Raw genomic sequence first — 27394 nt, 5'->3', positions numbered from 1 at the left:
TGAATTGTGACAAGTAAACATTCTGAGGTTCTTTTCCCCTCCCTGATACCATTACACCTCAAAGTCCTTCCAAACTGGTGTCAATATTTGTTGGAATTCATAAATTAAACTGGGAAGCATTTTCTAACTTTTCCTGAAAACTCCAAATGTCTGCTCAGTAGAAACATCTATCCAGCTCCTGATTGATCAATTACTCCAGAGGCTGTAAATCTAGGACCACATCGTGATCAACAGGCAATAAAATGTCTCAGTACTATCTTCTCACACTGGCCTAAAACTCTAATAAGGAGTCATTTCTTATGCTTCTCTGAATTCCTTCTAAAAATGCTCATACCAACCACACCACATCACCCAATAGTCTTTATTCCTAATTACTTTTCCATTAACTTCCGAAAAGTGGTGATTTTTAGAGATGCTGAACCAGAAAATATTTTAAATAGAAAAAAAATAATAAACTAAACAAAGGAATTCCATCTTCTTAATCTTCCTTAGAAATGAACATCTGGAAATAATCAGATCCAACACTAAAAACAGCTCTTTCTCCACCAGATAAATAAGCACATTTAATTCTGTCTATGCCCTGTGTTTAAGTGACGGAAACTCTATGAAGCTCATAGTCTAGTTTCCAGAGACCTTAGAAATAAACTTGAGAAACCAGTTAACACAGGTTTGAACTGTGCGGGCCCATTTACCCATGGATCTCTCTCTCTCTCTCTCTCTCTCTCTCTCTCTCTCAATTTGTGACAATTAGAAAAAATTGCAAACTGTATAGCCTATAAATATTGAAAAAGTTAAGAAAAAATTTCTATAATGTAAGCAACATAAAATGTGTGTAAGTAGCAGTCTAGTTTTTAATCTATTTACTTCCATAAAAGGTACATAAATCTAACATAAAAAGTTGAAATTCTTCAAATCTTATGTACTATGGATAGTACTGTTCACAGTGGAGAGAAATGTAAACAGACTTAAAGATGTGGTATTAAAATCATAATTGTATAAAATTAACTGTAGTGCATACTACACTTCTGTAATAATTTTGTAGATACCTCCTATTGCTATTGTGGTGAGCTCATGTGCTGCCAGTGTCTGCTAGAAACACCATGTGGTGTTAATCAGCAGGGCGTGAGCAGCTCCTCTCTCCAGCAAATTGCACATCACAGTTAAAAAGTGCTCTCTTGCGGTTCTCACGTATTTTCACCATATGTAATATATATAAAAAAAACAAAACATGTTAATCAACTATTATCTAAGGCTTCTGGTTAACACAGACTATTAGTAGTTAAGCTATGGGGAGTCAATACTGATATTCGAAGTTTTGTCAGTAGTGATCAGAGACAGGACGCTAGAGAACGCAGAGCATCCTGGCACCTGCCTGCCTAGTTACCATAACACCCCAGGGGAAGCCACCACTGCTCAGAAGGCCTAAGTCACCATTATCCCACTTGAGCAGCCAGACCAGACCCAACAGAAGCCTAAAGTTTCCAGCCACACCACTATTGATGCCAACTCTGGTATCACAGACACTGATGGAGAAGGGGATGCTTGAGTGGAATTGACAAAAATGCTGTATGTACCAAGGAAGGTTCTGGGGACAGTAGTATGTTTCAATACAAGAAATGAATATAGTTTCATCAACAAAAATGATACCATGAAAGAAATACTTGCATACTAGACTTTCATAAAGAAGAATTAACCCCAAGAAGTACCTTTTCAAATGCAGAGACTGTGGAGTTTGAAGATGTTGATGGAGAAAAGGGTGTGGAGGTGACAATATTGCAGGTCCTGATGAAGTTTCAGTTCAAAGAAGTAAATATGCAACAGATAGATGTCATCCAAGGTCCAGAGTCCTCTGTGATTACCAGCAGAATTGCCAGAATGGTATGAGTGGAGGGAAAAGTAGGAGAGAACTCAGAATGCCACCCCCCAAACACTGATCCTACCACAGGTGCAGGTTCCCACCTGATACCTGTAGAGACCCTGTGGATGCTGATCCCAGAACCACAAAACCTTCCTGTATAGGGAGAAATAATAGAAATTGCTAAAAATCAGGGTGCAGAAAAGCAGGTAGACCAATGAACCATGAGATTTCAGGAGCCCTCCTCATCAAAGATGGTCTACAGAGAACAGCAATGATGAAAATAAGGAAAATGGAGGATCTTAGAACCAAGATCAGCAGCCATCTCAATAACCATACCATGGCAACCTCAGTCACCAATGCATATACTCAGGAAACTCCAAACTACTAATGGTAGAGGGAAAAGCATCCAATCCACCAACTGAGAATTTGTTTGCTATAGAGGCTTAGCAGAGCATTGAAAGACTGAGGAGATGTCAGATTGCCATCTCTACCATTACATTATCCAGTCATCCTACAAGAAGAAATATATATGAAATTCCAACAGTAATAAGTGAACAAAAGATTGGAACTGAAGACCTCAAGTACTTGCTGCTTCCCCATTTACCAGACAATTAGAATCATCTACATTGTCTATGTAGCATAGAACTTTTATTATGATTACCTAAAAATGTTTCCTTTGATAATGACAAATGCATTAGAAAAAAAACTGGTTTTACAAAATATGACTTTAAAGGTTTTTAAGTTGTTTCATATCTTGTGAAGTTGATAGTTTTAAGAAATTCATTTCTAATTTGTAACTAAGTTTACAACTTAATTTTCTTCAAAAAAGTTATAAAAGAAACCTTTAAAGTGTGTGTTTTAACAAGGCCTTTACATTTTTTTTTAAAGATATGTACAGATTTTTGACTGTTCAGATGTAAAGCGTAAGGAAGTTAGCACCCTGAACACCAAGTTGTTCAAGGGTCAACTATAATGCCATTCATAAACATTTATTTTATCTGGTCTTTAAATCTTTAATCTGTGAAAGGTAATCCTCCTTAAACATTTCCTAAAATGCCTGCAGTCATGCAAATAAGTTCTCAGTCTTTTTTTTTTTTCTTCTCATTTTTATACTTAACATCTCATGAATGGAGAAAGAGATTTCGATTCCTAATTTGTAACACTCCCTTGCCATCCTCCCTTCCATTCTGCAACACTGAAAAAATAGATAAGTCAAAGCTGTGCAAATTTAATCCCAAAGCACTGGTTTCCCATCAGGAGTCTGACAACTGAGCCTAATTGGAAACTGACTGGATGTGTCATTTGACCTTTATTTGATGATATGGACACACATTAACTCAGTGGATAGGTATGGGGAATTTTGCTAAGATCCAGTCTATTCCCATACAAGTTAGAATAGGTCTGAACTGACTTATCGCAATCAAGATTTCATAAAACTCTTAAAAAGAACACATACCCCATGTGCCATATTATAGTGACCAGAACCAACTGTTTAGCATTCCAAACATTTCAGACAAATGTACTGTAAAAGTAACCTACTAACATCAGATTGAATAGTCCATTATTGAAGGATAGGGTCCAGAGAAGGTAAAAAAATATATATATTTATTTTTAATTTTAATTTATATGAAATTTTAATTCATATGAAATCCACTTGGGTAGAGGAGGTTATCACATTGACACTTCCTCCTGCTTCTGATTCTTAAAGTGCAGAATTAGCAATTTATCCCTGATACCTCTCCAGGCTTCATGCACTCTCTCTCTCTTCTCTCCCCAGACTCTATGTGCTGCCTTTCCCATTTCCTCTTCCTCTACAGTCTTGTCAGTCCAGAAGGTCTCTCATTACATTATCCCTTTAAAACAAAAACACCGTCTCTTCTCAGTGACTGTCATGGTAGCACGCTTAACAATCTCCCTGTGATAATTAGTGTTTCTTTATCATTTATTGTTAGCACAGAAGTCAGATCGTTTTTTAAGCATAAACTAAATAATGCTCCTCTTAAAACTATCTCAGAGCTTCTGGTTACACGTAGAATTAAGTCCAAATTCTTTACCAAACTCAAAAAAAGCCATCATAATTTGTGGTCTGGAATGTTTCCTGCGATTTTCTTCTTCAATGCACTATGTCCAGTAATATCCATATTTTTCCTTAAATATGCCTAGTTTGGCCTTTGTGCTTATCAATTTCTTTATTCTGAGGTTTAGACAGATAGTTTCTTATCAGTCAGGTCTCTACTCAAAGTCACCTTCTCAGAGAGGTACCCTACCAACCCCTTCTTACCAGGGGCTCTAATTTCCCAATATTCCCCTTGCCAGATACTCCAGTTTCTAGAGAAAATACCATTTTCTGGATTGTTTTAGTATTTGTTAACTCTTTAAAGAACAAATAGAGTGTGGTTACGTACTCATCTCTAATAACGGAATAATATCTAGCTCAATAAGTATTTATCTAATGAAAGAATAAAAGAATGTCTATTTCCACTCTAGTCCCTGTCTTGTCTTCTTCACTTAAAAGCAGGTCATTGATTTTTTTTCAATCTCCATGGTTTGGTTGGTTAGTTTGTTTGATGTACTAGATGTAACTGAAGGCAGATTTCAGATAAGAAGAGTGGAAAGAATACATGGAAGAAAGTAAGGGAGAGAGGAAGGGAGGAGGAAAATGGAGGTAGTGACAAAGGAGCAAGATGAACAGAAGGGAGAAAGGAAATTGTCATTAGAAAGTTTAGATTCTAATTGGACAATTTACAGAAGAAGATGATTAGCCTCTTAGCCCATCTCTAATTCCCTATAATACAAAAAGAGTTTTATTTTCAGTTCCCTAATTTTAATTGCACTATTCAAAGGTTATTTTGAATTTTCTTGCTTGCTTAATTCTGTATTCAAAAAAGGATGTGGGGATTATCCTATCACATCCAAACTTCAGGTTCCATGTTATGGTTTGGATATGAGGTATCTCCCCCCACCCAAAGCTCCTGTGTTAATGAAGGAATATTCAGAGATGAAATGATAGGATTGTGATAGCTATGACCTAATTGGTCCATCCTAGTTCAAATGGACGGGGTGGTAACTACAGGAAGATGGGGCATGGCTAGAGGAGGTAGGTCACTGGGAACGTGCCCTGGAAACATTTATCTTACTAGTGGCTTTTCATCCTTCCCTCACTGTGTTTCTTGATCCCAGCATGAGCTGAGCAGATGTTGTTCCATGGACTTTCTACTCTGATGCTTTGCCTCACCTTAGGCCCAAAGAGATGGAACTGTCAAGATCAACTAAACCTCTAAAACCATGAGCCAAAGTGAACATTTCCTCCTCTAAGTTATTTTTATTAAGTAGTTTGGTCACAGTGATGAAAAACTGACTAACACACGGAAGAAAGAATGCCAAATGGAGGGTGAAGGGAAAAAAATTACTACTGCCTCAAAAGGTATGTTAAAGAACTTGGAGGAGGAGTGAATAGGATGTGCAAAAATCAGAACCTGCAGAGTGGTGGTCTTAGGCACTGACAGTATGGATAAAGGATGAATTCTAGGTGTTTTGCTTGAGAAACTGGATCAATGGTGGAGTTCTTTTATAGATGGGGTAGTTGGAGAAGACAAAAGCTCAGACAGAGGTATTAAATAAAAGGTTTCCCATTTGTGACATCTGCTAGAAACCTAAATGGAAATGGTAAGTAGGCACTTGAAAGCATGACTCTAGGTGAACGTAGATAGAGAAAAAGAAAAATTAATCAATAAGATATGGAACATTTTTTAAGCTAAGGGCATGTGAGATCATCTCTGACTATGACTTCAACCCATCATGACATTTCATATTATAACACATTTTTAAGAAACATTTATTACCCTAAAAGAAAAATTCCATAAAATAGCCCACCATACACATAATTTAAGAAATCTACAATGCCCTAATAAATGTAAAGAAGAAATAAAAAGAACTGAATTTATGGTATTATTTAACCTTACATTCCAATACCAAATGGTCAAGCATGGCTATATTTAATGAACTTTGTGTTTTGATATAACTTCTAGAAATAAAACCTAACAAGCACATTTGAATATATGCTAGAATCACCATTAACATGAATCATAGAAATGTAAAATTTGCTAAAAATGCAGGCATGTTATGCAAATCTCTTAAAATCTCAGCAGCATTATCATTTATACTCTGATTATTTCTTCATAAAGGTTAAAAAATAAAACAAAATACTGGACTATCTAACTTCAATATACATTGTAGAAAAAATCCATAGAAGTTTAATATGTACTAAAAATTCTACAAAAATTGTTGTCTTTTATTTAAAATGAAGACATGTTCCAGGCTTAGGTAATTCTGATCAGTCCTGTCACTAGAATGAATATTAAGTGAGACATTCTGACATTACTAAGCTGTAGGGCAATTCTTTATGATCCATGTTCTGTGAAGTCTGGAATTCCTGATCCAGCCTTCTCAAAATCAGTTGCAACTCTTCCAATCACCAGGAATATTTCTCAAGTCTCCCCTACCTATGGGCTGCAATAATTTTCTTTGAACATCACTGTTAGGGGTAAATACCACAGATAAAGAAAAAGAATAGTGTTTCAGTCATCTTTTTCATTGCAGGGTCTAAAGGACCCAATTAGCACAACACAGAGGAGAAAGAGCTTATTTGAGGACTCACGGTTTCAGAGGTCTTAGTCCAGAGAAGGCCAGCTCCATTCCTCAGGTCTCAAGGTGAGGCAGAACATAATGGCAAAAGAGTGTGGCAGAGGGAATCAGCTCACATGGTGATTAGAGAGCAGAAATAGAGACTCCACTCTCCAGATACAAAATACATACCCTATAGCCACATCCCCAATTAACCACTTCCTCCAGCCACACCCCACTTACCTACAGTTACTACTTAGTCAATCCCATCAGGGACCAGTTCACTGATTTGGTTAAGGCTCTAACACAATCATTTTTCCTCTGAAACTTCTTGCATTGTCTCACATGTGAGCTCTGGGAGGAGGGGAGGGACACCTCACATCCAAATCATAGCAAAGAGGACGCATGAGAAGAAGTAAGGATAAAAAGTAGGAGAGAATGACCAAGAACTGAGACCTGAACCAGGCACTAGGAAAGAAAATATGGCTGTAAGTAAAAAATGGTGATCAAAAGAAGAGAGAACTGCCGCAGTCCGGCTGCAGCAAAATAACCAGGGAGGGGGGGAGGGGGGTGATGAACAACTTGTGTATGTTGATACAGCAGGAGTGGGAGCCATTTATTGTAGGACAGGAGGGGTATTTATACATTCCACACAGCTTATCTAATTAACATAAACTAGATACAGCAGTCAACCAATAAGGAATCTCCATACTTAATGGCTTGCTGGCGTTACTTTACAAACAACTCCCTCTGGCATTTTGCCAGCCGCCAACCAGACTTGTTTACAGACTCTAACAATTACCCCTTTTGTTTAATTTAAATAACGACCATAGTGGTTTTTACACAAACACCATAAATAATCTGCTACAAGCAGAAGGGGAGGAAACAAAATGCCACAATACCAAGGCAATTGATGGCTCCATGCAAGAAGCCCTTGGAAAAATTATACCAGCAATGACACCGTTAGCAAAGATACCGAGTTACAATTTGTTGTAGATTACAGTTTGTCGTCTCAGTCCAGGTAAAGCAGTGTCTCAATAGAATAACTCACAGTCCAGGTAAATCACAGTCCAGGTAAGTTCTGCAGGCAGCTAGCTTAAATCACAGTCCAGGTAAGTTCTGCAGGCAGCTAGCTTGATCTCATCTGTTTCTCAGCAACACTGGAAATTCTTTCACCTTCGTTTTCACTGGCACTGGCACGAAAGAGAACTCTGGATGGCTAAAGAAAATCAAAAATCAAAAAATCAAAAATCAAAATGTAGTATTCCAGCAGGCACTAAGAAAACAACCTTCTGAACAATTTAGTACATTATCTCAAGGTTTTTTACATTTGAAATAAGCCTTAATATAGTGCCCATTACTCATTAGCTTCCAGGTGTGGGAGAACCATTGTAGTTACTGGCCTTGGAAATGATCAAACTTCAGGGACTTGGGCCGACTTCCGCCTACAGCATCCCGGGCAGCCCCAGATGGCCCCGGGGAGAGTCCTGGGCTCAAACTGCTTCCCAGCACAGGGAGCAAGAGCCTGGGAGACTGTGCCTCCAGGTCAGGTCTAGATTTGGGCTCCCGGCAGCGGTGTCCCGCTCCCCGGGCGGGGAAGAGCCCGCTGCCCCGCCACTTGAAAAGTCCTTGCTGCGCCATGACCGGCTCGCGCACATTGCAGCCGCTGTGCTGATTTATGCACCCTCCGGTTAAAAAAAGTATTCAGTAATAGCCTTTTGCTACAACTTTTTTCCTGATAATCCTTCTTCTTCTGAACTTTTTTCTTCTTTCTGACTAGAGTTCCTGGGCTCTTATCAACACATGCCCTAACTATTCTTGGTTCCACTGGGGTGCCTTCTTCCCTTAGTAATTTACTTCTCACCCCTTCCATATTTTCATCACAAAGACAATACAATACACTTAGACAAAACAAGACACAAACATACTGTATCAATCTTTTCCATTTTCTCGAAATGGCCATTTTTCCTTTCACCCTATCTGCCTAGGGATGAGCAGATTTGCTCCCGTCCTATCTATGGATGGGCAGCTTTTTTTTTTCGTCACTTACCCCTGAGTGTCCTGGGGCTCCCCGTAATGGGCCACCATCTGCCGCAGCCCGGCTGACTGGGCAAAATAACCGGGGGGGGGGGGGGGGGGGGGGGGGGGTGACGAACAACTTGTGTACATTGATACAGCAGGAGTGGGAGCCGTTTATTGTAGGACAGGAGGGGTAGTTATACATTCCACACAGCTTATCTTAATTAACATAAACTAGATATAGCAGTCAACCAATAAGGAATCTCCACACTTAATGGCTCGCTGGCATTACTTTACAAACCACTCCCTCTGGCATTTTGCCAGGTGCCATCTTGACTTGTTTACAGACCCTAATGGATAACAAAAGATCAACTGCTATCCATAGGCTGAGTAATATGACTAACAAAAATTTAGAGTTCAGAAACAGAACTGAAAAGTTTTGGCAGCTTTGAGAAAAGCTGATGGGAAGAGAGTGTAAACATGAAAACCTTTTGGAGAGCAATCATAAGAAATAGAAGGCAAAACCATGAAACAGTGTTCACAGACCACTCTTTTGATGAACTGTATTATATCGAAATTAAAGTAATAGAATTTTGCTTTAAACAGATAATATTGTGACATATTTGCATGCTCATATGAATGATGTTGGAGAAAGTTTGAGGAGTTAGAAAACAGAAGGATAACCTATGGAAATAAAGATCTTACAGTAGGTAGTAGGTAATCAAATCCTACTCAAGGAGAGTATGGGCCATAGACAGAAGGAAAGAAAAGAAAAAAAAATGATTTGAGGGATGATGTGTGGTACTGAGTAGGCCTTAGGAAAAAAAAGACAAAGAGAATATGGATTAGTCTCCTATCACTACTATGAAGAGTTAGCACACATTTTATTGCTTAAAACAATACAAATTTATTATCTTTCAGTTCTGAAGATCAGGTGTCTAAAATTAAGATATTGACAGGTCTGCCTGTACCCCATGGCTCATGGGTCCGTCCTCACATCACTAAAATCATTGTTATCACTCTACCTTCTCCTTCCATTGTCAAATTTCTGAAAATCTGATTCTGACTGCTTTTATAAGGCTCCTGAGTTCATAGGACCCACATGATAACCAGAGTGTATTATTCATCTTTTGGTTGCTGTGAAAAAAAATGAAAAAAATAAACTAGAGGAGGAACAGTATATTTTGATTCAGTTTCAGAGGTCCTGTCCATGATCAGCTGACTCCATCATTCTGGGACGAAGGGGAGAAAGAATATCAGGACAGAAGGAATAGTGGAAGAGAGCTACTCAGTTGGTGGAAGCCAGAAAGCAGGGAGAGAGAGATTGAAGTTCTAGGGATTAAATATAAATCACAAAGTTATGTCACCAGTAACCTACTTCCTCCAGCCATGCCCTACCTGCCTATGGTCACCACACAGTATGGTAGTCTTTTTGAATTATAATCCATCAAATGGATTAATACATGGATTAAGCTATATCTCTCATAATCTAATCATTTCATCTCTGAACATTCCTGCATCAACGCAGGAGTTTTTTGGTGGGCACCTCATATCCAAACCATAGCAACCCATCAACCTCACCATCTCAAGATCCTTATCTTGATCATGTTTGCATTTTCTCCCTAGCAAATAATATTCTTGGGTTTCAGAGTTTAGACTATGAATATCTTTGGGGGAGGGAGGAGCATATGATTCCTTTTATTACACACTTTTTGTCTACCATCTACTTTCCTCAATCAAAAAAAATCAGCATAACAAAAGAACAAGGGAAAGATTGTAGGAGGATTAAGGTGAAAATGAAAGGTTTAAAAATATCAACTCAGTGGAAAAGGGAATTGACTAGACAAATAAAGTAGAAATACTTTGTTGTCACAAGGACCACCTCAAATTAGAATGATTAATTTGAAACATTGCTATTCCCAAAGTGGAATACACATCCAGATTAGTTAATCTGAAATGCTGGTGAATGGTCAGAAGACAGCTGATCTTAAAAGGTTGGAGGTTAGTCAGATTGATATAACAGAAAGGGAAGCTATGCTTTTTTTTTTTTTTTTTTTTTTAAGGAAGAGATAGAACATGTACACAGTGGAAAAACTATAGGATTAATCAGTGATCTCAATTGGTGTGAAATGACTAGAATGTGGGTTCTAGAGTGGGTCATCAAATTGTGTATGCTGTAAAATTGCAGTACTGATGGAGTTAAAATTGGGGGAATCCTAAGTTCTAGGTTATGACCATGGAAAGGAAGACAACCACTCCACCTCCAGTTCTGTGGTCTACAAGATACACAACAAGGTGTACCATAGCCGCTGTTATTATTTAAAAACAAAAGAGCAAAAAACACTTGTAGAAAACAGGACAAACCTATATTTGAATAATAGAAATATGTAAAAGGAATGTTTAAAGAAGAAACTATGTGTTATGGACTCACTTTTGTCCCCAACGATATACATCTTGAAATTCTGACTCCCTATACCTTAATGTGATTGTCTTTGGTGAGAGGGTTCTGTAAGGAATAATTAAGTTAAAAGGAATTCATTATAGCAGACCAAAATCCAATAATATTGTGTCCTTTTAAGAGGAGAGAGTACTGACAAAGGCATTACAGAGAAAAGACCATATGAAGACACAGGAGGGAGACAGCCATCTACAAGGTGAGAGGCCTTATAAGAAACCAATCCTGGAGACAAGTGGATCTCACATACTTAGTCTACAAAATTGAGAATAAAACAAATTTTTTATGTTTAAGTCACTCTCTTTGTGATGCTTTGTTATGGTCTGTCTGGCCAACTAATACAATATGAGTTTCAGAGAAGACAGTGAAAGAGTTGGATGAGTTGAGATTGGGAGTGATCAGATCTGGAGACAAATTAGAGGACATACAAAAAAACAATGAAGATAAGACTTAGACTTCTGTGTTAACTGAAATAAACAGAATTATAGGATACAGCAGGATTGATGCTGATATTTTCCTATGGAAAAGAAATTATTTAGATTTAAATATAGTCTGCATCTTAGGATTAATCTTTGGGGTTGTTGGTAGTGCAGGGGCAAAAGCATTAAGCCATGGATAGTCTTAACATCACATGATGAATTCAGAACACATTGTTACAAGGAAAATTTCTGGCACAAAGGTGAAATAGGAGATTTTTTTTTAAATTTTAAAAGCTTTTTAATTTGATGACATAGATAAAAAGAAATAAGCAGTGTTCACAACAGGGTTTGAAGAATCAAGGACCTCTGATTTGGGGAGGGGGAAAAGTCAAAGCAATAGAACACCTGGCACACAGCACCATATACATAATGGACTCACAATAAATGCTTGCTGTGGGGAACAGCACTGAAGTGGTGCCACCAGGAAATAGCCAGATCAAATAATAAAGAAATACTAGGACTGAAAAATAAAAGAAAGGTTAAGTTAGCTATTGAATTCACATGGAGTTGCAAGGCACCACATACAAAGCCCTAACAAAAACAACACAGCACAGGAGAGCACAACCACTGGAAATCACAGACCCACTTTCTGGATAATGAGACCCAGTTATAATTGTGAGCCACTTTTTTCTTCAATTTTCTCAGAGTATTTCTTTTTAACTTTCAACTACTGAGTGTATTGGCAAATACTTGGCAACTCATATCTTAATAAGCAAGAAAGACCAACCAATCAATAAACTGTGAAATGACAAATATTAGCAATTAGTGCCGAATATAAACTGTGGCCACATCAGAAGGCAAACACTCTCCCACATCTTGCTGCATTCCGTCAAGTGCTGGTAATATGTCCAAGCTTTGATGCTGGGCTCCACACACAATGAGTCTCAGTATACAGACCCTGAGTATTAATTACTACTTACTACTCTATCCGGTATATAACGTCTTCAGCCTTTTGATACAGCAACTTCTTAATCACTAAGGAAACTGGCAGTATTTTCTTTTGGTTTACTGAAGAACAATTACCTCATACTTGAATGCATTATTTCTCTATTTTGTTGACTACATATATACAGCATGTACTGTGCTGCTTTATTGTTCAAGGTAAGTGTCCATCTTTTGTTCGGTTTCTTGCTCTACATGAAAGAGTAGTACATTAAAAAAAAAAAAAAGCTTGTATTCTCTCTTCAAATTTACCAAGCAAATTCATAAAAGAGAAGGTAACGTTGTCCTTAAAATGTATAGATTTTTATGACAAATGATTATAAGACAGAAATTAAACTAATTAATGTGGCAAAATAAAAATGCCACCCAGTCATAGCTTACAACTGTAAAGAGTAATTGAAATTAGTATTGTCAAAATTAAAACTTAATAGAAAAAAAAATGCTCAGTTATCCACACCCAAAATTAGGAACTGAGAGCAGTGAATATAAACAACAAACAAGCAAACACAACACAAACACTTTCATATTCAGAGGAGAATCTTAGGGGGAAATGATGAGGAGGACGAGTCTTAGAATTATTTAGACCTCCATCACTTAATAGTGTTGTAGTCTTCACTCATTAAATTTCTTCATCTCTAACATGTGGGCAGAATTAAATCTGCTTTGTATAGTTTTGTGAGGATTAAATGGGTCAACATATAAGAAGCATTTAGAACAAAGCCTTAGACAGCATGGCTCCCAAGAAAGAAGAGCAATTTTAGTGGTGATTATTATCATTATTACAAATAACTTCACAAACATTTGTTGAGTTTCCACTACAAGAAAAGTGATTATAATTGAGAGTAAGTTATGTATCTTCAGAGTGACAATCAGTTTTAAAATTTCAGGTCAAAATTTTATCACCCAATTCTTCTCCCTCCACCACTCTAGACTAACCACCTGAATGCAAAATTATACTCCTCAGCAATTTAAATTATGCCATTATTCTTTTTGCTCATTTTTTATCACAGATTTAAGCTCTACAGTGCTATGAAACCTGCAGACACAGAAGTTCATGATTTATGTATGTATTTGATAGCCTCACCCCTGACATCCTAGCCTCAAATCTAGACTCTTAAACTGCCTACTTAGCTCTGTTAACTGATTTTAATCTTGCATATTAGAGAAGCCATTCAAATGTTCTTAGGCATTATCATCTTGGCACTTTAATTGAAATATATCTTTACATTTTTTTAAAAAATGGAACATAACAGTGAATAAAAGCAGCCCTTTATTCACACAATGTATGCTAATGTTGACCCAACTGCTCTTGGCTTTTCAAAGGACTCTTGTGATTTCCTGGAATTTCCTGAACTCAGCACTTTGATGACCATGGCTATTTTAACTTCATTGCTCTCCCAATTGCAAAGGAGCTTTTGACATTTGGATTTTGTGTTCATCTAATGGCAACTGCAATTAAAGCTTTCCCACATCAATGAGCTAACTTTCTAAGGCCATTTCAAAGGGTGAATTCAATATTCAAATTGCATGATGCTTATTGATCTGTGTGCTACTATTTGTGTGACTGGAAAATTACTTGTTAGAAATTTTCCTGACACTATCGATGAAAAAAATAGTGAATACTATTAACCCCACTCATTTTGTTCTACCTTCATATAATAAGAATATAGAGTAAACCCAAATAATTCATTGGTTAACATAAGATATACATAGGGAACAAAGCTAAACTCTCAGGCCTGACCAAAAATTGCTATTTTGAGAGAAGAAGTATATAAACTGCAGGTATAGATTTGTGGAAGAACAATTTAATCATTTTGGAATCACTTGAATAAGACCTCCTAAGAAATTGTGGGGATATAGCTCAGAACAGAAGCATTCTACTTAAGCCTCATGAACTTTAGTGGATTTTCAAACATCCTGATGCCCATCCCAGTTTCATAGACTAGAAGTTAGTGCTACTTTTTGTTAAGTCCTAAGGACATTCAATATTGGATCTTTATGTTGCTGCCATGTATGTTTTTAATTTCAATTTGATTTTTTACCAGATAGAATGGTATAAGAAAAAAAAAAAAAAAAACTAAAACAAAGCATTTCAGAACAACTCACAAATGCTTGTTTCATGCAGACTTCTCTGGGACAATATCTACATATTTAAAAAAATGTGGGTTAGAGAATTAGTATAATTATCTAGAGAAGTATGCCATTAAACAGTTCATCTTTGCCAAAACATCTGTTCACATAATTTCCACCTTTTTTCCTCATGTACTGACTGCACACCAAAAACAAAACAAACAAAAGTCATGTGGAATTATCCAGTAATCAGCTGAAGAATAAAATGAAAAGTTTAATTCAGCAACCTTTTCTTCCTAGATTTGGTATTTTTTTCATCAACCAAAAAAAGAAAAAAACAGTTCTAATGAATTTTTACAGATATATTTCTATGAGAAAATAAGAACAGAGGATAGAGAGTAATCACAATCATTTGCAATTTAAGTGCTTTTTCTTGAACACTTTTATTCCAAGTGAAGAAAAGAAAGCTGGTAGCTGTCCTTAGACCCAAAGTTCTGAACTTGATGCAGATGTGCTGGGAAAAAGCAATAAAATTTCCCCTCATATTTCAGAGAATAGAGAATGAAGTAAATACATAAAAGAAGAGGAAAGACATAGATATATACTACTGAAAGCTCATCTTTGCCCCCAAAGTACTCAGTGGCAAATAAGAAACTGACTTTAGCTAATCTATCTTTGTTCCAGCAAAAAAGCAGCACTGTTGAAGATACATCAACAGGCAGTAGTTTCATGTTTTGTGTTATTAAAAGTAGTGCATTTATGAAATGTTACAATAATATAATTTATATAATTAGATCTTCATAGGATTTCTTGTAATATTGTGATCATTATTATCATCCCTAATTTCTAGATGAGAGATTAAGAAAGTTCATTGACTACCTAAGGTAACCCAGCCAGTCAATGATAGAAATAGTACTAGCAACAGGTACATTTGCACCTACTGTAGGGGCAATTTCAATATACACATATGTGAAATAGACTAGTTGCTGTATATGGAGAAGAGAACATAAAGAGAAGAAGATACGAAAATATACATAGAAGATACAATTTTTATTAAAATTCTTTCTTTCTGCGTGTGTGTTTGTGTGTGTATGTGTGTGTGTGTGTGTCTGTAGAGAGAGAATGAGTAGCAATTAGGATGATAATTATGTTTCTAGCTCTAGAAACCCAGAAAAGAAAAACAAACCATCAGGACAATAAAATCAACAGCAAAAGGAGTTGCTTCATAAGTTGAACGATAATTGGCACAAACTGAAGAATACAATTCTGTTTGACAACTGCATGTGTTCTATGAAAAGAGTATTTTATCTAGGTGATAATAATGGACATTTTTTTAAATGCATGTTTTGATTTTTTCTGATATCATTCGAAAAAACAAATAATTTGAAAGAAGTTCCCACTCAAGTAGACAATAAACTAAAACTTTTATTTACTTACCATCTAGCTAAATGATATTATCAAAATATAACCAGTTCCAGAATTTTTTGAAATTATATAAACTTCATATAATTGAAATTATTAGTTATCATGTTAAGACCTTTTTTCTAATTCTTTTTTATAACCAGATTTCTATATTCCATTTTTCTAAGATGAACGCATTAGAAAAAAATGTTTTGAGATCATTTTGTAAAAATTTCTTTGCTCATTGGTTTGTTCATTCACTCACTCATTCATCCTATATTTCCTGAGTACTTACCATGTAACAAGCCCTGTGTTAGTTTCTATCAGATCTAGAAAATATGATTCTTACCCAAAGTGGATGAGTAAAGAAGACAAAATGAACTGAAGTTAGTTCTACCATGTGATGCTGATGCTTAGGATAAATGAGGAAAGCACATTTTGTGTATTAGAGGACTCCAAATTCAGACTGTGGAGGTTTAGGGTGACTTCCCCTGAGAGATGATGCCTCAGCATCTGAATCTTTGTGAATGACTAGAATATAAACTAATAAAATGGACTTTGCGAGTGGTTTTGAGGTCAAGGAAGGTATTCTAGGCCTCTATGAGATAGTCTTAGGAGGCTCATTCAGAACATTAAATGCAGAGTGGCCAGCTCAGGAAGATCTGTGAGTAATATACTTTGGGACATAAGATATTTAAGGAAAGATTAAATGAGACCAGAATGTAATAGGCAGATCACAAAGAGACATTCATGATGTCTTTAGAGAATTGCCTGCATGAGAATATTGGTGTATATAAGATTCTGCTCAACACGTGTCTTTTTGCCCTAAAATGATTTTATGTCAGTTGATTTGCAGTTCAGATTTCATTTTGAAGCTTCTTCCAACAGTCTGAAAAATGAAAATCACAAATGTAAGGAGAATCTCTTGTTGGTCAGAAAAAGAGTTCCATTGCTCCCCCCCCCCCTCCTTTCCAGTACACACTAGTGTTCTACAGAGTTAACTTTATCATTTTTTTAAAGGTAGCTTTATCTTCATAAAAAAAAAAGATGATAATAAACACATGTCATAAAGAATAGGGATTGATAATCCTTGTAATTTTAACTATGCTAATGTAGCTACAAATGCTATTCATATTTCTTATATATTGAGGATTTGTCACAACAAAAACTACATAATACAGGTAGAACATTAAAAGTACAGTCTCAAGTAGTCCTTCCCAACAGGGTAGTTTACATTCCATTGTTGGTGGAATATTTCTCAGTTGTTTGTCTGAATAATGTGTGAGGTAAAGCATTTGACAGGTTAATTATACATTGCTTTAAAAAGTACTTCCTAGCATTTTACTTGAAATTGGTTGTGTTTTAATTTCTTTTATTCTCCTGCTGCTCTTTTATTATGGAGCCACAAAAACACCTTCTTAAAAGATTGTACATGTGAGAAAAGGGGTCTCCTCCGACCCCTGTCTTCTTGTTTCCAGACCTCAGCTCATACCCTTTATTGAGTCTTTCCCAAGGAGAGAAGAATTACTTATCTGAGCAGCCAGTACCTGAGATACTGTTTGGGAGCATGTTTTGTTACTAATTCCTTAGGTGTCACGAGCCACAAGCAGTATTCAGGTTGTAAGACAACTAGACAAGTTTTTTACCATCCTACAACCACTTTATTATGAATGACCCTATGGGTCCAGGCAGCACCCATTTTATATTCAGAAGTGAAATTAAACAGGTTGCGTTTGCATGTCATAGCTTAAGCCAGGTTCTACAATCCAACCTCCATCATAGCTCTAACTCTAAGGTTGTTTAGGTCTACCCAGCCACTCCATAAAAGAAGAACAACAGGAAAATCAAAGAAATTAAAACATAACAAACTTTAAGTAAAATGCTACGAAGTATTTTTTAAAGCAGCATTTCATCTCCTGTTTGGTTATTGCTTCTAATAAGTGTAATTCTCTCAGAAAAAAAAAAAAACCCAGAGTATGTATGTTCTGTATGTCAAAATCGTTACACAACAGACCAAGTGGCAATTTCTGGTTAGTTTTCTAGTGTTTATAAAACACTTCTCCTTATCTATGGCCATCATGAAGAAAGGTATCCACAAATCCATTCATTTATCAACATGTATTAGATATTGATAAATGAATGGATTTGTGGATACTATATATATAGTACTTAAACTATAGTATCTTGTCTGATTCTGTTCACTATAATCCAGATTCATGTTTTCAAAAGCTACTTGACATTGCAATGTCTGTATTATTAGGGGTCATCAACATATGAAGACAACAAAGGTCTGACTTTCTAAACACATTCTCATCTCAGTCATACTAACTTCTCCTCTCATCCCTTTTCCCTCAGGTAATCCATCAGAAATTACTCTTTCCTCTACCTCCAAATACACCTTGGAACTGTGCACTTGTATTGTGCTGTTGGCACATTATTTCCCCATCAGTTCCTCTTCTCAACTACTCAATTTCCTGCTCACTGTTCTTGATTCACATTAACTTACCTTCACACAGCAATAAATAAAACTGCAGCATTTTATGGCTTAAAATTCTCCCAGTACTTTCAGAATAAACTGAAACTTGGTAGCTCAGTCTAAAAGATCCTGTAAATGATTGGCACCAAACCTCCTGCCTCAAGCTCGTCTTTCCTTCTTCTTTGACTTTGATGCCACATATACATTGGCTTTTTACCCATGTACTTAGAAATTAATGAATACATTTTTCATTCCAACTACATTTAGGACTCAGTACAAGTTGTTATTGCCAGTAAGTTTTCACTCGCTGGTCCATTTTCATCTTTGCAACTTTAAAATTTATTTTATTTATTTGTAACATCAATTATTTAATAAATGCATTGAAGTAAGACATTTTGCTCTAAATATCATCTTTATAAATTTTGAAATATAATACATAAGAATACATTTTAATAGACTTTAATATCTGCTTTGATTTTCCCTTTACTATCTCTCAAAAGGGCATTAATTCATGTGCATACACTCAAGTTCAAGGTACCCTTTTTCCTGTTATTATTAATTAAATTAATATGTATTTATTTGTGTCATGATTAGAGAAAGTAGCTAAAATGACTTATCTTAATGGAAATTAGTTTATCTTTGTAATTTTTTTTATCTTTATGTCATATTTTTTTGATCTTATTTTTCATGTTCTATGGTATTTGAGAAGAATGCATGATTTAGTGTGCAAATAAACACATATAGTAGTGTGGTGTCTCATATAAGGTTTTGAGTCTAACATTAGTGTATGTCATGAAAGCTGATTCAAAACTGTTTTAAAATATTTTGAAGATGTTCCAGTTTGGTGACATACATACCCTTTCTCCAAGTCCAGAATAACATGAGAACACGTCAGTGGAGAGTCTTTTGCGAAGCGCAGAACAAAGCCAATGGTTTGCATTTAGAGGACGTAGTCTTTTTTGAATTTTCCCAGTGATACATACTATGAAGAGCCATGAAAAACTAAAACTAAAGCTCCCATCTGAAGCTTGCTTTAGGACTATGTTCATTGATGAGAAATAAGTTTATAACATAAATTATGCTATTTATTACTTTATTCTCTCCTTTTCTCATCTTCTAAGATTATTTTCCAATTTGAGACATTTTTCCATGTTTTGTTTTGCCTTTTATTAAAATTAACATTATTTTCCACTTTTAAAAACTTTAATGCATATTTTATGTATATCTTTGCAATCTCTTATTTTCAATTGTTTTTTTTGTTTTCTTTTAGAGCTAGCTTTAGTAATAACACTATAGCTTAATTTTATATATTTATTTTACTCAATTTGAGAGTCTCTTTTTTTGATGTGATAAGATAGTTTTTATTTTTTCACTTATTCCCATTTTTCTCCTCACAATTTGAAATTTACATCTCTTATTGTTCTTTTCTATAAGTTACCTTTAAATTTTAAAAAATATGTTCAAATGTATGTGTTTTAGCATACAGATTTAACAAATCTTCCATAAAAATCTTTGTTTTCAAAGTCATCCAGAATCATAATTCTTTTTTTCACATTGCTGTGGGAAGAATACTTTCTAACAACCACTTTCCATTTTACAGACCCATTATCAATATGTGTATTTGTAAATATAACTTTCCCAAGATTAATGTCATCTGGGGATAGACATGGAAGCCATATGCTGTGTGCTTAGGAGGGAATATTTAGATGGTATCACTGCTGAACTTGTCCATGAGAATTACCTAACCTTTGCCATAATATTTTCTCACAAGTGTTTTACATGGCAATTTTCTTTAACCTGGTATTTCAATCATATCTCACCACCTTCCTGTGTTCTAAGTAAACCTTAAAAGTACTCTATTTAATAATTCTTCTCCTGATTTTCCAGAGTCATTAGCTTAATTTTTGTCCTATACCTTTTTTCCCTTTCAATAAAGTTGAAGGTTGAGTAAAAACATACTTTTAATCTACCATCTTGAATCAAAAATTTTAGATCATACACTTGATGGAATATTCCTTTTATGTTCTGTTCCTTATATCTTTGTCTGACAAAACACTACTCATTTTTCAAAGACCATTTTTCATATCTTGTTGTTTCTCCACCAGAATATCTCATTGACTGTTACTGTTTTGATCTTTTTAGCACATACTTACTGAGTACTTACTACTACACTTCATATCTGGAATTTTCCCCAAATATCCATCTGTAAAAGGCTTGGTCCCAACCCATGGCACAATTAGGAAATTCTGAAATATTGAAGAGGTGGGACATGCTATGAGGTCTTCAAGTCATTGGAGGTGCAGCCTTGAAGGGGACGGTGGAACCCCCCTTCTGCTCCCCTTTTCCCTCCCTGGCTGGTTATAAGTTGAGCTGTTTTGCTATGTCATGCATTCCTTTGATGATGTGTTGTTCCTGACATCAGATGTGTTATTCAACCCCCCAAAAATGGGGGGTTGAATAACAACCAATGATAGTCTGAATTTTTTGAAACTGTGAGTCAAAATAAAACAATAAACCTTTTTTTTCTTTATGATTTCTTACCATGGTCCTTTGTCCAATTAAAGGGAATCTGCTAATATGCTTATATAGATTCTCATTTTCTTTGCTACGTTGATTATCAAAGGTAAGATAGTTTTCAGGAACTTTTACATATTGTTAGAACATAGAACAATACTACATAGAGGATAGATACTTAGTAACTATTTAACAAAAAATAAAAACCTCAGTTTAACAGCAAAACAAATCCTTGAAGATTTTATAGCCCAAAGTCCTCTCTTTGTGGATGCGAAAACTGGAACCAATTATTTCCAAGTCAATAGTAGAATCTAGATCTCACTTCAAGTGTCCCATATTCTTTATTCTAGAAGATGTATTGTAGACTCTTAAAATTAGAATAAAAATATGAAGTAATTGGCACTCAGAGTGAGAATTTCAGATTTGCTGATAGCTTAACATACAATTAGCGTGTGAATATTTTAATGCCTTAAAAATTATCTTTTTCAAAACACATGGTAGCTTTTTTAAAAGCTTTTAATGGTACACTACTTTTTGTTTGCTAGATTAAACTAGCTCAACTAAAGTTTCTTCTCCTTAAGAACTTGATTCTAATGTATTATTTCAGTTCAATGCTTCATCTACCTGGTAGTCCTTTATTTGCAACAATAATATTACAAATATGTCAGAGACTACAAATACATAGTAAACATACTACATTCCCCTGTGTCATGAACATATTAAACAAGCGATCTTTCTTACTGAGTATAGATCTAATTTCAGAATGCTTCTTAACCTGGCTTTGTGGGAAACCACCATCAATTCGTGGTCAGCAGCATATAATGAGAGATTATATTATTATTTAAAATATTCATAACCTTTCCCTGGGATGCTGATTCTATTTTCCCTACCCTGAAGAATGACTATAAAGTATCAATTCTAACTCTGAAGAAGCCATTTGACTTTATTTGACCAGCAAAATGTGCATGAAAGTGAATATGTCACTTTCAAGCAGAAGCTTCAAGAGTTGGATGTAGCTTGTGGTTTTCAATTCTCCCATCTCTCTACCATGGGATGAGCTCAGTACTTACTGCTACAGTGAATTCCTGGAATGAAAAACATGTTGAGGAGTATTTTAGCAATATGAGAAAGAAATAAGCCTTTGGGTAGTTACTGGTATGTGATGGTCATTTGGAACTACAACATAGTCTAGCTTCTCCTGAGTAATAAGCACATCAATGCATTTATTCAACTATTCTTTCATCAAACATATTTTGATCTCAAATTATAATACTAGATTGTGGAAATATAGCAGTAAATAAGAAAGATAGTATCTTATTTACAGCCTCTGGTTATAAACTTAAATAAAATTAGAAGCTATTTTTAATAAAAATACTTTAGTCATAAATAAAGAATTTGAGATACGTGCTACTAATGGAACTACTTAAATGCTTAAATGCTATAATAGAGAAAAAGGAGATTAAAAGTTGAAGTCTGATTTAGACTCTGTGTTTAGGATAACCTCTTCAAGAGATTAAAGTTATACTGAAGGTAGAAAAATAGAATGAAGAAGCTACAAGGGATTCGGAAAAAGTAGGAATGGATCAATGTCATAATATGGTCAACCCAATCAACAAATGGGCCAAGGACCTGAACAGACACTTCTCAGAGGAGGACATACAATCAATCAACAAGTACATGAAAAAAATGCTCACCATCTCTAGCAGTCAGAGAAATTCAAATCAAAACCACCCTAAGATACCATCTCACTCCAGTAAGATTGGCAGCCATTATGAAGTCAAACAACAACAAGTGCTGGAGAGGATGTGGGGAAAAGGGTACACTTGTACATTGCTGGTGGGACTGCAAATTGGTACAGCCAATTTGGAAAGCAGTATGGAGATTTCTTGGAAAGCTGGGAATGCAGCCACCATTTGACCCAGCTATTCCCCTTCTCGGTCTATTCCCTAAAGACCTAAAAAGAGCATACTACAGGGACACTGCTACATCGATGTTCATAGCAGCACAATTCACAATAGCAAGACTGTGGAACCAACCTAGATGCCCTTCAATAGACGAATGGATAAAAAAAAAATGTGGCATTTATACACAATGGAGTATTACTCTGCATTAAAAAATGACAAAATCATAGAATTTGCAGGGAAATGGATGGCATTAGAGCAGATTATGCTAAGTGAAGCTAGCCAATCCCTAAAAAACAAATGCCAAATGTCTTCTTTGATATAAGGAGAGTAACTAAGAACAGAGTAGGGTCGAAGAGCATGAGAAGAAGATTAACATTAAACAGGGATGAAAGGTGGGAGGGAAAGGGAGAGAGAAGGGAAATTGCATGGAAATGGAAGGAGACCCTCAGGGTTATACAAAAGTACATACAAGAGGAAGTGAGGGGAAAGGGAAAAATAATACAAGGGGTGAAATGAATGACAGTAGAGGGAGTAGAGAGAGAAGAGGGGAGGGGAGGATAGGGGAGGGGAGGGGGGATAGTAGAGGATAGGAAAGGCAGCAGAACACAACAGACACTAGTATGGCAATATGTAAATCAATGGATGTGTAACTGATGTGATTCTGCAATCTGTATATGGGGTAAAAATGGGAGCTCATAACCCACTTGAATCAAAGGGTGAAATATGATATATCAAGAACTATGTAATGTTTTGAATAACCAACAATAAAAAATTAAAAAATAATAATAATAATATGGTCAAAAAATTGAAGTAAAAATAACTTGTATGTTAGTTAAAAACCCAGAAAGAAATAAAGCATAATAAACAATTAATGTATTCTAAGGGTAAGGAAGTCAGTTGCAACATGTCAGGCAGGACTACGATATGCATTTATCAAAGATCACTCTGACTATGGAAAATAGATTAAAAGTGACAAGTGTGGAAAAGTTTTCTGAAATACCCTTGGTAACAAATTTAGTGGCTGTTATGGTCTGGATCTTTAATGTCCCTGCAAAAGCTCATATGTTAGGCAATGCAGCAATGTTCGGAGGTGAAATGATTAGATTGAGAGCTACAACCTCATTAGTGGATTAATCAATTTGATGATGAACTCATCATTTCAAGGGACAATTGTGCAGAAGTGTAAGCAGGTGGAGCATGACCAGAGGAGGTAGGTCACTGGGGTATGTTCTTGGAATATATGTTGTCTTTGGTTCCTCATGTTCTCTCTCTACCACACCCTTCTGCCACCCTTTTTTCTCATCTCTGACCCAGAGCAGTGGAGCTAGCTGGACTGTGGACTGAACCTCTGAAACTGCTGTGAGCCCAAAACAAACTATTCATCCTCTAAGTTGTTCATCACAACAATGCAAAGCTGACTAACACATTGGCAACAAGAAATGGTGTCATATTTATAACATACTTAACAAAGTGGTTCATAAGAATTTGAAATTAGTGTGTGGAAAAGTTTAGAAAAGTTTGGAAATGCAGGCTGGAGAAGACTCAAAATGTTATCAGCAAAGCTGAATGGCCAATTTTTGTGGGACTTCAGAAAAACAGAATGCCAATAGGAATGATGACAGTAAAGGCTATGTTCATGAGATCTTAGAGGGCAATGAGGACTCCTTCTAGACTGGGAACTGGTCTACAGGCCACGCATGTTACATTCTGGCAAAATAATTGTCTACATTTTGTTTATGTCCTAAGATATTCTGTAAGGCCGAATTTAAAGATGACAGAACTAATTAATCCTGTGGCGGAAATTTCAAGGTAATGCAGCATTCAGGAGGTGGCATTGGTATTGCTGGCAGCTTTTTAGCCATGTTTACAGTGAAAACAAAGCAGGAATCAGAGAAGTATTTTAAAATTTTGCAGTTTGGCCAGAAAAGCCCATGTAAAGTTAGGGCCAAGGGAGCTGTGTTTGCCAAAGACATTATTGCCACTAAAGAGAAACTAAGTAATTTGCACAGAGAAAATAGGATATATGACTTGAGGGCATCTCAGGAATTAGCAAGACCTTACCCATTGCAATATCAAGGGTTGTCAAAGTGAAATTCTTTCAGGAGACCTTGGGGGTATTCTGCTCACACATGGGTGCCTTGGGAGTGGTTTTCCCAGGATTCATTTCATAGTGCTCAGCTTCCCAGACACTGACAAGCCACTGAAGCTATGGTCCAAGGGAGCCAATCTTGATATTGTTCATGTAGTGCTGATTCTGTAGTGCAAGATAATGAGTCCAGGAAATCACAAAGATATTCACGAAGGAAAAAGTCAGGCAAAGTGTATTCTAATCCCTGTGAAAAGTCCCTGACAGAGCATTTCATGAAGCTATAAGAAGATCAAGGCTGCAATGGAAACCCTGTAATTAAGACATCCCAGGAACAGGGACCAAGCTACTACTAGCAGGGTGAGAAACTTGGCCAAGAGACTGTGTCCATGTTGCCTGCAGCCAGCAAGATCAAGATCCACAAGTCCTTTGAGGATCAAAAGTTACTTCCAAGAGTTCCAGATGCCAAATATGAAGCTATAGGACACGTTTACACAGGTAGATTTCAGTCTTGTTTTGGTCCTGTCCCTTCTTCCTGTGCCCCTATTCCTCCCTTTTGAATGCCACTGTTTATTCTATGCCAGTGTAAATGAGATGCATGTAACTTGATTTTGATTTTTATAGGAGCTGACAACCTAGAGTTTATCTTGGGTCTCAGAGAAGACTTTGGACTTGGACTTTTGAACTTTGCTGGAACTCTTGGAGGATATGTGGACTCTTGGTGATGTACAAAATATATTTTGCATCATCAAATACACATGAACCAGGGGCAGGGCCAGGAACAGAATGTCACAGTTTGGATGTCTAATGTCCCCTGAAAAGATTGTGTGTTGGGCAATGCAGCAATATTGAGAGGTGAAATGATTGGATTATGAAATCTTTAACCCCATCAGTGGATTAATCCATTTAATGAATTTGAATGGACTACTGGATGGAAACTTTCAACAGATAGGTCACACTGGATATCCTTGGACTGTATCTTGCCCCTGGCTCCTCTATTTATTGCTTTCTTTGTTTTGTCTCTCTGCAATGATGTTCTGCCTCACCTCAGGTCCAGAGCGATGGAGTAAACTGACTCATGAACTGAACCACTGAAACTATGAGTCCCCAAACACAGTTTCTTCCTTTAAGTTGTACTTTTCAGGAATTTTGTTCTCAGAAATGTGAAGTTAACTAACATCATGATTAGCTAGGGAGATTGTGGGCAAATTAAAGATTTGATTTGGGAATGGAATCAGTGGGAAATACTGCTGGAGCAGTCCCTGAGTAGATTGGTGCCTTTTCCTGACCAAATGACATAGGAAGATGTTTTAAAAGTTATCATTGAAAATGGAAATGGTCAGTTCAAATTTAGATCAATTAAGTTTTCTTTGGTATGAGATGTTCAACTGGAGATGTCAGGAGGCAACCACATAAATAACTAAATTTTATAGATAATATATATGCCAAAGATAAAAACATGCCAAGTTGCCAAAATAGATACATGCTACTTAATGGCATGGATATTTATATAATCTCTTAGTGAAAACATCGAGAAAGGCAAATAGGGATTCAAGATTAAGCGTTGGACTATATTAAAATATGGGAGTTTAGTAAAAAGCAGAACCAGTAAAAGAAAACAAGAAAGATCAATTGTGAGAAGGTGAGAAATTCATAAAAATAGTATAACATAGGCATTATTATGACATTCCAGAATAGAAGGAGTGATCTAATCTGCCAAATGCTATTGAGATGACAGGAGGGAAATGTTCATGAAATTTGGCAATATGAGAGACTCTTGGTGACTTTGGAAATAGTGGTGAAAATAGAATCTGAACAGAAGGATGACACATGAGTTATAACCAAAGAAGAGTGTGTCTCACTTTAGAGAATTTCAACCATTGAAAAGATTTCTAGAAAAGAAAAAATAACTGAAAAGGGTTGCAGGTCAGTGAAGAATTAAAAATATATATATATATAGGCACTAAAGATTGCTTAATGAAGATGGAACTATCCTATGCAAAGAGAGTCTATGATGCATTGGAATTCAATCATAGCTGTAAACAAAACTTCTCAAAAATGACAAAAGAGAAGGAATTCAGAACATACATAAAGAAATTGGACTTTAATAAAAGGACTTTAATAGACAATGGAATTTCAGGAGGAGATATCTTAACAGATAGGTAGTATTGAGATGAGGAATTTAAGAGTAAATTGGGAGTGAGTAGGGAAAGGAACTTTAATAACAGATGAGTAGGTAGGAGATAGTTAAATAAGAAATATCAAGTTTAAAAAAAAGACTAGCAGACTCAATTCAACACTCATTGATTTCATGGGCATCTCAGAATGTGGCTTTGAAACCTGAGGAAAGAAAAAGTACTGTGTGGTTTATGTAGGGCTTTCCTTTGGCTTAACAGAATGACTGACAGAAAAAGTGATAAGCAATTATAATATGAACCACAAAATCAACTAAAGAATAGGAAAACAAAGAGACAAATCTGATGGGTTTAAGTTGTGGGGTTAAAGAACGGGATGCCTCAGTGGGGTCAACTGATGATTGCTGTGGGAGCAGCTGGGCAACTGAGTTG

This window comes from Marmota flaviventris, chromosome 4 (genome assembly GCF_047511675.1).
Source record: "Marmota flaviventris isolate mMarFla1 chromosome 4, mMarFla1.hap1, whole genome shotgun sequence".
NCBI classification, from domain to species: domain Eukaryota; kingdom Metazoa; phylum Chordata; class Mammalia; order Rodentia; family Sciuridae; genus Marmota; species Marmota flaviventris.
Note: the sequence above shows the minus strand (reverse complement) of the source record.